This window comes from Strix aluco, chromosome 2, assembly GCF_031877795.1.
Source record: "Strix aluco isolate bStrAlu1 chromosome 2, bStrAlu1.hap1, whole genome shotgun sequence".
Classification (NCBI taxonomy): domain Eukaryota; kingdom Metazoa; phylum Chordata; class Aves; order Strigiformes; family Strigidae; genus Strix; species Strix aluco.
The window spans coordinates 20,575,060-20,587,870 of record NC_133932.1 but is presented as its reverse complement, the minus strand read 5'-3'; the positions used below and the strand labels follow the sequence as shown (position 1 = coordinate 20,587,870).

Genomic DNA, 12,811 nt, shown 5'->3' with positions numbered 1-12,811 from the left:
CAGAGCTGATCGCAGTTTCTCCCAAAACATCTTTATTGCATCCATGAGCTAAATAACCTGTATTGGGAAAACTATACTGGGAAGTCAGCAACAGAACCTTTACCAAACATTGCCAAAACCAAGCACATATACACACGCACAAAATACATCCCCAAAAGAAGATCTAATGTTAACCTGACCAAAGATGAGCAGCTGAATGGGAGGGGGACTTAGACAAAAACTTGTTTAGGGTGGGTTTTTTTTGTTTGGTTTTGTTCACACTTATTTAACGTCAATGATTGATTAACATTTTGGATAAAGGAGGTCTTTGTTAGTGATTCAGCATCTCCACCCCTTCAATTAAGGTGTTAAGAGTTCACAACAGTGCTGTGAGACCCAAGATCCCCAGACCCCTCTCCACAAAAAAAACCCAACCCAAAAAACAGATCACCAAAAAAACCCACCCACCCCACTGGGAAAATTCCAAAATCCCAAAACTGACATCGTTGCTAACTCCAATTTAAAAAAAGAAAGCTGCCTTTCTTTTGTTGTTTGAGGAGGGGCCAGCAAGGGAGACAGGGAAAGAATATGAGCCCTTGAGCCATTTTTATGCTCTGAGTAAGAAAAAAGGACACATTCATTAAAAATAATCTCTTTAGAGATCACTGTTAAAAAAAAAACAAACCACACAAAAAACCCACAACAGCACACAGCAGAGCCACCATGCCGACTTGTCCAAAATGGCTATAATATCTCACCAAAGCAACTCCTGTGATTGCCAGGAGAAAGCAGATCAGTCTGCTATGGGATATGGGCATGTGCACTTCTGCTACCCAGCTCTGCTGCAAACACAGGATGAACACAAAACAACTGTGTGCTAGCCTCTATTTAATTTCACCAGTTCAACATCTGAAACACCCCACTGTAGACAGCAATCGGGCATTACAGCCCTAAAATAAAGCAGGAGAGAGGTAAACAAAAAGAAGACAGGAATAAAGCTGCTTAGGTATGTTAATTCTTTCATTCCATACACTGTGATTTTATTTTTTTACTTTGATTTCTTGTAATGCCTTGCCTAGCTTTACAACACTTGTTTTTGTAATATTTTGAGCAATCACTGACCAAATATTATCTTCCAACAAAGCAGAAGAAAAAAAAAAAAAACCTACATCACTTTTTTTTCCTTCTGCTTTTAAAGCTTGATACATTTAAGGATGCTTCAGAGCATCCTATGATGTCTGTGTGGGCTTTTCACACAGAAATCGAGGACAAAATACCTTCAAGGAAAATAAAAATGTTACTGGAACCCCTCAAACTGGAAGAACTGTCTCCCCCACTTCCTCCAACCGTATTTTGACAGTAGAGCAACAGGGAGGCTTAATGAGACAAACCTGACTTGGCACAACCTTTTCTTCTCTGCCCCAAAGTCAGTGAGGCTAATGTCCAAACTAAGGAGAAGATATTACTTCACAAGGTAAGAGCTACAAGAACTGACACTCCTCTCCCAGAAAGTGAGGTTCATGGTTAGTTCCAGACCAGTTTCAGAGTCCAAGTTAGGTTTGGCATCTGGAGAATAAAAGCATCTTCCCTTTCACATTGGTGGGCTTTGAACTGTTCCACAATCAGCTCCCTACTGCCATTTATTATTTCATACTTTCCTTCTTTGCTGCATGACAATTTGCTGATTTCTCATTTTGTTTACTATTAAACCACTAACTGTGTAATCATCCCACCTTAATATTTTATACCCAAATAACAACCCACAATTGACTGTCACATCAGATTCTTCCCATCTCCGTCCTCATGCTTTGTCTACCCTCCCAGAGTAACATCCACCTTCCACATCCCAAATACTCCATCACTGGAGGCCTTTTTAGTCTCATCATCCTGTCATCTACACAGTGGCCTCAGGGACAGAAAGCTGAACACCACAGAAATATAGGGTGCTCTTCTCATCCTAGAAGTGGAGCCTTGATGCTTGCATGCATCCACCTGTCCCATCAATTCCCTAAACATTTGGGGTCTCCAGTGTTGTTTTTTTGCCGTCGTCCAACCCTTCACCACATGAAGTTGCTGTATCTCTACAGATTTAGCCTCTCTCATCCCACTGACAGCCTCCCATACACCCCTTTGCAGTAGGCCAGGGCACAGACTCCCTCTCATGCACACATGCACAATGCCTCTTCTCTACCTAGTAGGAATACTTCCGAATAAACACATTTCTCCTGCCTTGTCAGACACTGCTCTTCCCCACGATCCCTACATACAAGAGCCTCTCCCACACTCTTAGTATCCCACAAACTCCTCTTGCACAACTATCGCACATACCAGTTCGACACTACATGCTTAGCTTCCCTGGATTCCTGCTCCCCTGGACTACCTACACTGCTTCCCAGCTCTGGACCCCTACAATTCCCTTTATAACCACAAGCACCACTTCCCTCGTGCTGAAAGCACTTCCTACTCCATATTCTGGCTCCCAGTGCTTCCCTACACCACAGCCCCACTCCCATATCTCTTTCTCCCAATCACTCAAGTCCCAATCACATCCTCCCATCACCACCTCCATCCTCTTGTGTATCAACTTATTTCTCCCCAGCATACCTCATACTCCACATTTCTTCATCCACCTCTCCGCATCCCTTCCTGCAGACACACATATTTCAGTTCTTCCTGCAACAAAGCCTCCCATCCCTTCCTCACGGCACATCCCAGGTGATCTAATGACCCCCGTACCACCTCTCATCCCCTCACTGCATGCTTCACCTCGCACCCCACTACCTACATCCATACCGTAGACCTCTGTGCCACAGCCCCTCACTTCAGCTCCACCGCAGAGTCCACGCACCCAGCTCTCACCCCACACGTACCAGCTTCTTTCTCCTAGCACAGCCCACACTCCCAACCCCACCAGCCTAGTCCTGGCGTTGCAGCCCACCCTATCCTATGCCCCAGTCCTTCACTGGGATTAAACACTCAGAGCTACCTCTCTAATCCACCCAACACCTCCTCTTCATACAGCACAACCCCTAGGGCACCTCAGCACAGCACGGAGCACTCCACACTTACACAGCACGGCCTCCAGAGCACCCTAGTGCTGCAACCCAGGGCACCCCACACCCTGACACACAGGACAATTACGTGAGCACCCAGTGCCCCCAGCACAACCTAGAGCACCCCACACATCCCTCCAGGCAGCTGAAGCCCTACGGCATCCCTTGCACCCCAAGGCACCCCCGACACCCCTCCACGTAGCACAGCTCTTAGGGCATCCCATGCACCGCAAGGCAACCCCGGACACCCTGCACATCCATCCACACAGCACAACCTCCACGGCATCCCCTGCAAGCCAGAGCAATCCATACACCCCTCCATATAGCACAGCCCCCAGGGCACCCCCTGCACCACAACGCAATGCAAAGCACTCCATGTGCCCCTCCATACAGCACAACCTCCAGAGCTTCCCATGCACCCCCTGCACCCCACACGGTCCTCCACAGAGCACAGCCCCCAGAGCACCCCCTGCACCCCACACATCCCTCCACAGAGCTCATCCCCCAGAGCACCCCCTGCACCCCACACATCCCTCCACAGAGCTCATCCCCCAGAGCACCCCCTGCACCCCACACATCCCTCCACAGAGCTCATCCCCCAGAGCACCCCCTGCACCCCACACATCCCTCCACAGGGCACAGCCCCCAGAGCACCCCCTGCACCCCACACATCCCTCCACAGAGCTCAGCCCCCAGGGCATCCCCTGAACCACGGAGTACCCCGCACCCCTTCATTTGGGGCACCCCCCAGCGCACCTCCTGCACGCCCCGGCACCCCACAGGGCGCAGCCCCGGGGCACCCCCCGCACCCCAGAGCATCCTCCAGCCCCGCCACACAGCACACCCCCAGGACACCCCACACCCCTCCACGCAGCGCAGCGCAGCGGAGCCCCCGGGGCACGCCACGGAGCCGAGCAGAGCCCCGGGCGCCCGGGAGCCGCCAGCAGAGCCGCCGGGGCGCCGCCGTCCCGGGGGCAGCGCTCCCCTCAGCCGTCGGCGGCGACCACCCCCCCAACACCCCCCGACCCCCCGCCACCCTCGGGCCTCCCCCAACTCTCAAACTTTGGGCGGGCGGCGGCGGCCGGTGCCGGTGGTCGCCCGGTGCCCGCCGCGCCGCCTCCCCCTCACTCACCGCCGGGCCGTGGGGGAGGGGCGGGGTCGAGGCTCCTCTCAGCCCCGGGCGGGAGGGGGCGGCGCAGCGTCTCCCCCCGGCGACGGCGGGTCCTTCCCCCTCCCGCAAACACACACAGGCTCCATTGTCCGCCAGCGCCTCCCCCCCTCCTTCCCGCACACATGGTACCGCCCATCGCAGCCCCTCTCGCCCGCTCCCCCCGCCCGCTCCCCCCCCCCCTTTTCCCCACACCGTTTCCCCCCCCCCGCCTCCCCCCTCCCGCCGCGTCCCGCAACCCGGAGAGAGGAATGGTACCGCCCGTCGCGCGCGCCCCGCCCCGGGAATGGTACTGTCCCCACTCACTCCGCCGGCGGGACCGCCTCTTACTCCCCGTTCCGGGCAGTGGTCTCGCCCGGCCCCCCGCCCCGCCCCTCCCCGCGAGGGGGCGGAGACTGCGCCCTTCCCCCTCGCACACGCTCGCCTCCCGCCTTCGCCTACACGGTGGTAGCAGCCGAGCTCTTAAAGGGACAGGCCCGCCGCGGCGAGCGCCCCCCGGGCCCGCGGGAAGCGCCGCCCGCCCCTCCCCGCTCGCCGCGGCGCCGCCCCCGCCATTAACATAGCCTGTCCCCCGCCTCGGGGCGGCCCCACCCCCTCCTCCCCTTTTAAAGAGACCGCGCGCCCAGGGCGCTTCTTAAAGGGACCGCCCCTCCCGCGCACCCCCGCCACCCCCTCCGCGGAGCCGAGCGCCGAGAGCACCAACCCCGCTCCGCGCTCCGCTCCCCGGGCGGGGCCTCGCCGCCGCGGCGGGGGGCGGGGGCTCCGCGTGCCCCCGGTGCCCGCAGCCGCAGGGGAGGCGCCCGGTGAGGCGGGGAGGGGCCGGCGCGGGCCCCTGTCAGCGCGGGGCGCGGGAGCCGGCGCGCGGGGCCCGCCCCCTAACGGCACCCCCTAACGGAAACGGCGCCGGCCCCGCGGGGAGGGGAGGGGGGGCGAGGCGGGGGGGGGGGGGGACGCTCCCGCCCGGCGCCGAGCCCTGAGGCCTCGCACGGCCGCGGGAAGGCGCCCCCCGGGCCAGAGCGGGTGCCCTGCCAGCCCTCCTCAGCACCGTCCTGCCCGGAGCCGCCTCGGCTGCCGGGGGCGGGCTGCGCCACGGCACCCTCGCCACGGCACCCTCCCCACGGCACCTTCGCCGTGGCACCCTCCCCACGGCACCCTCGCCACGGCACCTTCGCCGTGGCACCCTCCCCACGGCACCCTCGCCATGGCACCTTCGCCATGGCACCTTCGCCGTGGCACCCTCCCCACGGCAACCTCGCCACGGCAACCTTGCCACGGCACCCTCGCCACGGCACCTTCGCCGGGCACCGCCTCAGCCTCACGGCAGGCGCCCGCGGAGGGGCTTCTAGGCACCGGGAAGCTGAGGCGGGCACCGGGCGCTGCAGCCAGCCCGAAAGGGGCACGGCCCGGCGGTGCCGGCTGGCGGGTAGGCAGAACCGTTATGGAGCAGCATGTTCGCTCGGCCCGCTGACACCGAGGGTGGAATTTCCCTTCCACGTATTTCTGAAGAAAGAAGGGGACGGCTGGCCGTCGGCAAGGCAGGAGGAAAGCGGGAGGGAACTTCTGGAGGAGAAGCACGTTTCTCCTACCTGGTGGCTGAGCAACTTGACTGCCCACCAGCTGCCAGGGGGTTGATGGAGCCGCTTTGTGAGATCTGAGGGCCTTTTCTGATGGGAGAAAGCACTGGGTTAAGCATCAGCTTGCAACTAAACAGGGAGGAACCAGACAGTAATGACAAACAGACACAACCTATCAACTCCTAAATATGCTCAAGGGCCCTATCCTGAACAAATGCTCCATGTTTGGGGGATTAAACGACAATGTAGTTTGAAACCGGCTGGCAGTTAAGAGTTTTGAAGATTTGTAGCAATTCCCCGCCCTTTTCAGTCTGCAACTTACTCTGTGAAAAGAGCGCTTTCAACATCCACTAATCCTTCTCCTTCACCTCCACAAAATGTTCTTAAAATGGGCGATCTTGTGGGTTGTAAGGAAGAGCTTTCCAAACCACCAGTGGCACACAGATGCACAGAACCGCTGCAGTCTAACGAGAGAAAGCAGGCTGATCATTTTTGCATATCCGCGATGCCTGAATAACCTGTTTTGCCAATACAACATAAGTGAGTAGAAACGCAGAGTGTGTCCTCCCTCTTCCTTTATCCTCAAACGACCCACTCTCTACCCTGTCCAACTCCCACTTTTAAATAACGCAGCTCTTTGGAAGAAGACCCTTTCAGCACCGAGCATTCACACTGGGCATTGCTCTGGCAGATAAAACCACCTCCTCTCTCTGCTCAGCCCTCAATCCCCAAGGGGCTTTTCCTCTTTTTGTCCCTCTCTTCTCCTCGCCTTGTCCATGCCCACTTGGTAAGGTCATTAAAGAACTCTTTACAGCTTCCTGAGCTAAGTGACACCTCTTACCCCAGGTAGATACTCCTCCTTGAGGGGGATACTTCTTAACAGCGAGTTTTCAATCCCTTCTGATTTGCAGACCAGGCCCCCTGAACACCTCCCTCTGGACAGACTTGCAGCCCACTGATGCCTCTTGCTTGCTTCTCTCCGTTACTTTTTCCAGACAAGTCCTTTGGGCTACATGTTCCCAGGATCCACGTCCTGAAGGTGGAAACCGTTGGTCTCTGGACAGAGCTTCCAGCTCATCCACCGACACTAGCCTTACCTGTACCTTTCCATGGGACACGGCAGCACTTTCTGGAGCTGAAGTGTTGGTGAAACCTAACGATCGGCTCCACTTGAACTCCACCTTTGTTGCCATTGGTTCAGCCCGCTCCTTTACCTGATGTATAAACCTTCTCTATTTTGGCATTGATCTGGCTCTCTTTTAATGTAACACCTACAATTCCCTCTCTCCTTTATGCACCCCACACCAGAGAGGGCTCAGCAGACTAAGCCCAGGAAAGGCTGCAACAGCAGTAGCGGTACAGAGTAGACCAGCCAGGCAGCAAAACACAGTGTAAGAAACAGATGGGCCTCGCGGTGCTTTAGACAGAAGACCCAGTCCCGCTCTCCCCGACATCAGGGACCCATCGTGGTTTGCTTAAAAGGAAGTCTGTTTTCCCTGGGCAGCAGAGGCTGGGATTTTTCTAAGGAGCCTAAGGAAGCCAGGCACCCAACTTCCGTTTCCTGAAGGTATCTTTGAAAATCCTGCGCTGTGCTTCAATCCTGACACATGCAACAGCAGCGATAAAATACAAGGTGTTAGCGGACTGCCTTTTTTCTTCTCCTCCCTCCTCTGACCCGGTACTTCGCTGTCTTGTCCCTTGAGGAGTTAGACCAGGGAAAGGGAGCATAAAATGCTACTAGTTCGCAGATGCTGTGGTTCCTCCAACTCCCCTCCCATCCCCCCGACCCCATCCCCCCACATTTCAAACAGTTATAAATGACTGTGCAACTCTGCAGGCAGCGGTCTCAAATAACCACACCAAGCCTCTCCCCTCCAACGGCTTTATGTCTCTTCCTTCCTCTCTTCGGGGCTCCGGATAGCAACTATCAAGGTGTTTTGCTTCACTCTCAAGAGTTAAAGCTGCTACTTCACCCACCACCTTTGGGAATCTGCCACAACAAACTGCCACGAGCAGTGAATTCCCAAGGCAGGGATTCTCAGCTGAGAAATCCCTCCTGCTGTCCTTGAAGGGTTTTACCATGGGAACTGACAACAACAGGCTTCCAAATGATCTTAACTGCGATGACAGGTTGTAAGGCAGGATTTCAGGTAGTGGAGCCCCAGACCACAGGACCGCCACTGCCAACCTCGAGAGCATCCCCCCGTACTGGGGCCTTACCCTCCCTTGGCCAAGCTCGTAAAAGCTGCCCCAGAGAAGCCAGCTGTCCCGGCTCTTTAGAGCACTCCGGCAAATCCAAGAACATCTTGGAAACATTACAGCTCTCACCACACTGTGTACACTCTCCTCGCAACTCCCCGGCGGTGGCAGGGACAGAAGATCAGCCTTTCTATTTGAAAGCAGGGTCCTCTTCCATTAGAGCAAACCAAGCCTAAGGAAAGTTGCTACAGGAGCTCCAGTTCTGCAGAGCAGACAGATCAGACGAGATAGGCCAGCCAGCAAAATACATTTGCATTACACTTTCTACATATGGTTCAGAGCATGGCACACCCCAATCTCAGCTTCTATTCTCTTTAAGGGCCCAGCCCTGCAAACACTTAATTTTACATGTGTGAGTAGAGTCCCACTGAAACACAATGGAGCTACTCATGCAAATAACGTTAAGAGCGTGTAGGGCTGTGGCTCTGTTTCACTATTCCATCTGCAGCAGACCCAGTTTAAGAGGATCCTGCCACGCTCTCTCACAGTTATTGCCGCTCACTTGTGCCAGTTAAACTATTTATGTAGCCACGCTCATAGGTGAGCTGTTTAAATGATCCAACTTTTCTTTAAAAGCCCTACTAACAAGAACAAATCCTTAACGTCAGACCAGCTCCAATGTAGATTTCATCCCCACAAGCAGCTGAACTGGCACAACTGGAGGAGGTGGAAACATCTGAGGAACAGGAACTTTTGAAGATGGGATTGACGGCAGGCAAAACGGCGACATGGAGCCTTAGCATGTGAAGGCTGGAGGTATTACTCTCTTCTGAAGTTACACCCTGCTCCTGACCATCCACTCTCTGAAGCGGAGCCTCTTCCCCAACCACACAGTTGTTTCACATGAAACAAGCTTCACCTCAAACGCAACAGCAGATTGAGCCTTTCCAGTCATCAATGCTTAAAAACCTTCCCTCAAGAAAATCTGTCATCATTAAGAAGAATCTGCCAGCAGTCACTATACCCAGGATCGGGGATGTGTGCTCCTCCTTGCAGGTGAAGGATGTAGTCACCATGTGCATCCGTAGCCAGTACACCACTGCTTCTGCAGTCAAAGGAGCCCTTGCTATTACCTTTGACATGGCACATTTGGGCCGTGCAAAGTGTCCCCTACAATTTTTTTCATTTTATGGGCTATTTTATCTCCACCAACTCTGTGCTGAAATTGCATCACATACTTCCTGTCTGCTGAGGCAAGATCTCCCTCTTTCAGTGTGATTACAACCTTCCAGCAAGGAAGCTCCACTAACTCCTTAAGAGCTTTGCTCTCTATACTGCCTCCCGACTTCTGCATTCATGTACACCTGCGTGAAATGGGTGTAAAACGCTATCGCTGTTGGAAGTAAAGAACACGCATCATTGGGAGGATGCTTTGCTTTGTTTGTTTGCTTTAGGTTTGGGGGTTTTTTTCCCCTCTTTTTGCTCTGGTGTAAATGATCAGAGGAGTTGCAGGAAGAGAGATCAGGCTCTAGGAAATCTTTTTCCTATGAGCTTTGAGTTTTACATGGCTGTATGCTCTAATGAGCCTTCTCGGAAGGAAACAACCCATTTCTGTAAGATCCAGGTGATTACGGTTTGCATACTGCCGTGATCTCTCTGCATGGGCACAGGGGAGCTGCCTTCATGAATCTGGCTGCAGGATGAAGGCTAAAGCTGGGCAGTGTGGAAGAGATGGGAAAGGACTACAGGGAAGGGTAGTTTAACATCCACTGTTAACCTGGAAAAAAAAACTTTTAGAAAGTCTTTTACTTATTGTAAATCATTCCTAAAAGGTTAGGAAATCAAACCTGGGGGAAGGGGAGAGATTGTTGTGGTTCTTTTGTTCAGTGTCTTTTGGTATTATACATTACCCTGAGTCTCGCCAGTTGTGCCAAACGTCAGAGAACATTCGTAACTTGGTCCAGGTGAACAGGCCCTCTGCACCCTGACTTGTATGGGACTTCACAGACTCAGAGTGGAGGGAAATGCACATATATCCCTATCTATGTCAGCATCCATACACACACACCCCAGAACACACATACACACGCCCCTACCTCTGTCCCCCCTGCTGGCATAAGACCACCTGTAGCTCACCTATACGATCGCTACTGCCTCGCTGGCTGCTCAGCGCAGAGAGCTCTGTTAGGAAGGAGACTGGCTGATGGATCTGACCAGCCCTGGCTGCACAACACCACCCTCCGGCAACAGTGTACAGATGATGGCAAATTCAGCTGGGCAAGAAAGGCCTTGCTCTCACTTTTCCTATCGACACTGAAAAGGAAAACGGTTGGTATTGTGTTTTCCTATTTGGACATGAACATCCAAACAATCTGAGCCTTAATCAAGCTTAGGCTGGAGCGTGGAACTGGGCCTATGGTTAAAATACTCCTCTGGATCTCCAGAGAGCCTTCTAGTTGATCTGCTCCCCTTCAAGACATCATCCCACATCAAAACTCTGACGTGGTGAACAAATCCCACGTATTATAACATTCCAATTGCAGGAAGCTCTTGCCCTATTTAGAAAGTCATCTCTCAAGTCAATAAGCAGGTATGAGGCAAATACCACGCAGCCATAGAGATAAATGCTCAGCTTTATCTCCTATGATTAAAAAATGGGAGCAGAGGAAGGAGGAGAGAAGAGATACTGAATCAGAAGGGAAATCAGGTAAACAGAATCTGGGGAAACATATGCTCATGCAACACACAAAAAATATGAATTCATACTAAACAAAGGTGGGAAATTTTGGCATATAGAATACTCCAAAATCAGTGTTTCCCTAGGAATGCTGCTCCCATTACACCATCCCCATGCCTTACAGGGAACCACTCAGACACACTGAGTGCTGTGGTGCCACCAGGAGAATTTGGCTGTGGAATTGCCTGACCCTTGAGCCTTTTAAGATTCTCAGCCATGACTTTACACTCCCTTTGAATGTGTATGACCATCTTTGACTTCAGTGAGAAAAGACATGGCAGCAGCTCAGAAAATTGCCAAGCTCACCTCCTGTGTCCATTCAGCCACCTGCTGAGCCTAGTCTAGGACAGCAAGTCCCCTTGCACCACCACACAGCTCCGTCCTCTCTAATGCCTGCCCCACAGCACCGAGGCACACACGTGTGCGCTATCATGGTGTAAAACCAACCAAATAAAATTTCATTCCCAAAGGAATACTTCTGAGAAAGCCATGACCAGCTGAAGAAAGCACTTTTCATTAGAAGCATCCTTCTAATGAAAGGATAAACAGAAGGACAGACAGAAGAAGTCATCTTTCGCCAACACATACAACAGCTCTCTTGGCAAAAAAGGCTTTTTTGTGCCTTCCAGTGCTGCTCCTCCAGCATCCGGCTGCTCAGGGTACCTGCCTGCTGTACAACAGGGCAGCAGCGCGGGCGGGTTACACTCACAGACTACAGCTGCCCCTCCAGTCAGCGCAAAGGTGCTTGAGGGTAAAATTTTGCTCAGGTCTCTCCTGCAAGGCTACAACAAAATAAAAATAACTTCAGCATGATTTCCCCTCTAGATTGCACAGGAAGAAGAAACCAAGCCCCCACTGTACTGCAGACTGGCCCATTAAAGCGAATGGTTAAATGCTTGCTATGAAAAAGTAGGCGTTGTTGTCTGTTTTGTGAGGCAGAAATCAATATTCCCGCCTCCTCTCCTTCTGTTATTTCACCTTGAGATACTCATGCTCAGATAGATGAGATCTGAATCTTACTCACTGTTACTGCAACTTTTCTCTCTCCAGCATTTCACAGGGTCACAGATGTTCCTGGAGTCCTAACCTGCCTGTAATTTACCACTCAGCTCCCTAAACTGAACACCACTGGTGACTGAAGTAGTGACTGATTTTCCTTCCAAATCACACCACTGTGGCTATTTCTAACTATTTATCTACACCCTCTATCTCAGTCATTTTGCTCCCTGTGTCCTCCAATAACAACCCTCTCTCTGCCACAGCCTCTTTCTTCTCTGGACCCCTATAATTCACTCCCTGGTGCTAGCCTCTTACATACCGTGGCCATCTCATATAAATGATGTTTTATTGTGAGATGCCCCTTCTGCTCTCTGTCTCCCTTTAATCTAACTGCGGGGGGTAGCTTGGTTAAGCCTATAAATGGGGGGAGGGGGCGAGGGGGGAAGGACCTGGGTGACTGATGCTCAGACGAGGCAAGCCTGAAGAAATGTTGGCTGGGGAGAGACAAGCAGGGTGAGATAAGCTAGCACGGTACCTCAACAGCTGCTCCTTCGACCAGGTTTCCCTTCGGCAGTTCAGATTCAGGTGCCTGGACCGATTCCCGCAGATCAGGTAGCAATAATGCCAGGTTGACTGGGCTGTTCTGATGAGTCCTCTTGGATGCATCTCTGTCTACTATCATGCCTGCCTCTGTCACCTAAGGATTAGACAACTGCAATATGCTCTGCTTGGCACCATGCTTTAAATCCATTCATAAACTGAAGGCAGTGCAGAACTCAGCACTCTGTTAGATAAGCCGTGTCTCTCACCCACGATCATTCTCACATTTGTGCTCCATTTTTATGCCATCTGACCACTGGTTTCCAGACAGATTTTAACATGTTCCTGTTGACCTCTAGTGCCTCGCATACCAGAACCCTTCCCACCTGAGAAATCACCCTTTATATTTCCTAGAAGCTGTAGGAAAGACTTTGGGTATTCTCACACAGGTACCTAGGAGAGTAGAGTTGAGGGTTGTTCAGTCTTTAATTTGCCATTGTTTGCTGGTGACAGTCTGATGAAATTGCTTGAGTTATAATGAAGACAGTTTTCATTATCTGTC

At 52.7% G+C, this 12,811-nt stretch overlaps 1 protein-coding gene across 9 annotated transcripts in view; it reads right to left on the bottom strand.

Moving 5' to 3' along the window:
* BCL9 (BCL9 transcription coactivator) overlaps positions 1–12,811 on the bottom strand; it is a 59,619-nt gene that overhangs the window by 26,444 nt on the left and 20,364 nt on the right. Inside the window, exon 1 of one of the 9 annotated variants that reach the window (XM_074813092.1) lies at positions 12,245–12,329. The exons of 4 other annotated variants lie outside the window; for them this stretch is intronic. The gene's annotated coding sequence lies outside the window, so the exon portion shown is untranslated. Of the gene's footprint in view, positions 1–2,583; positions 2,650–4,506; positions 4,528–12,244; positions 12,330–12,811 lie in introns of those variants that run through there. 4 more of the 9 variants (XM_074813046.1, XM_074813101.1, XM_074813064.1 and 1 more) reach the window with 4 other exon arrangements.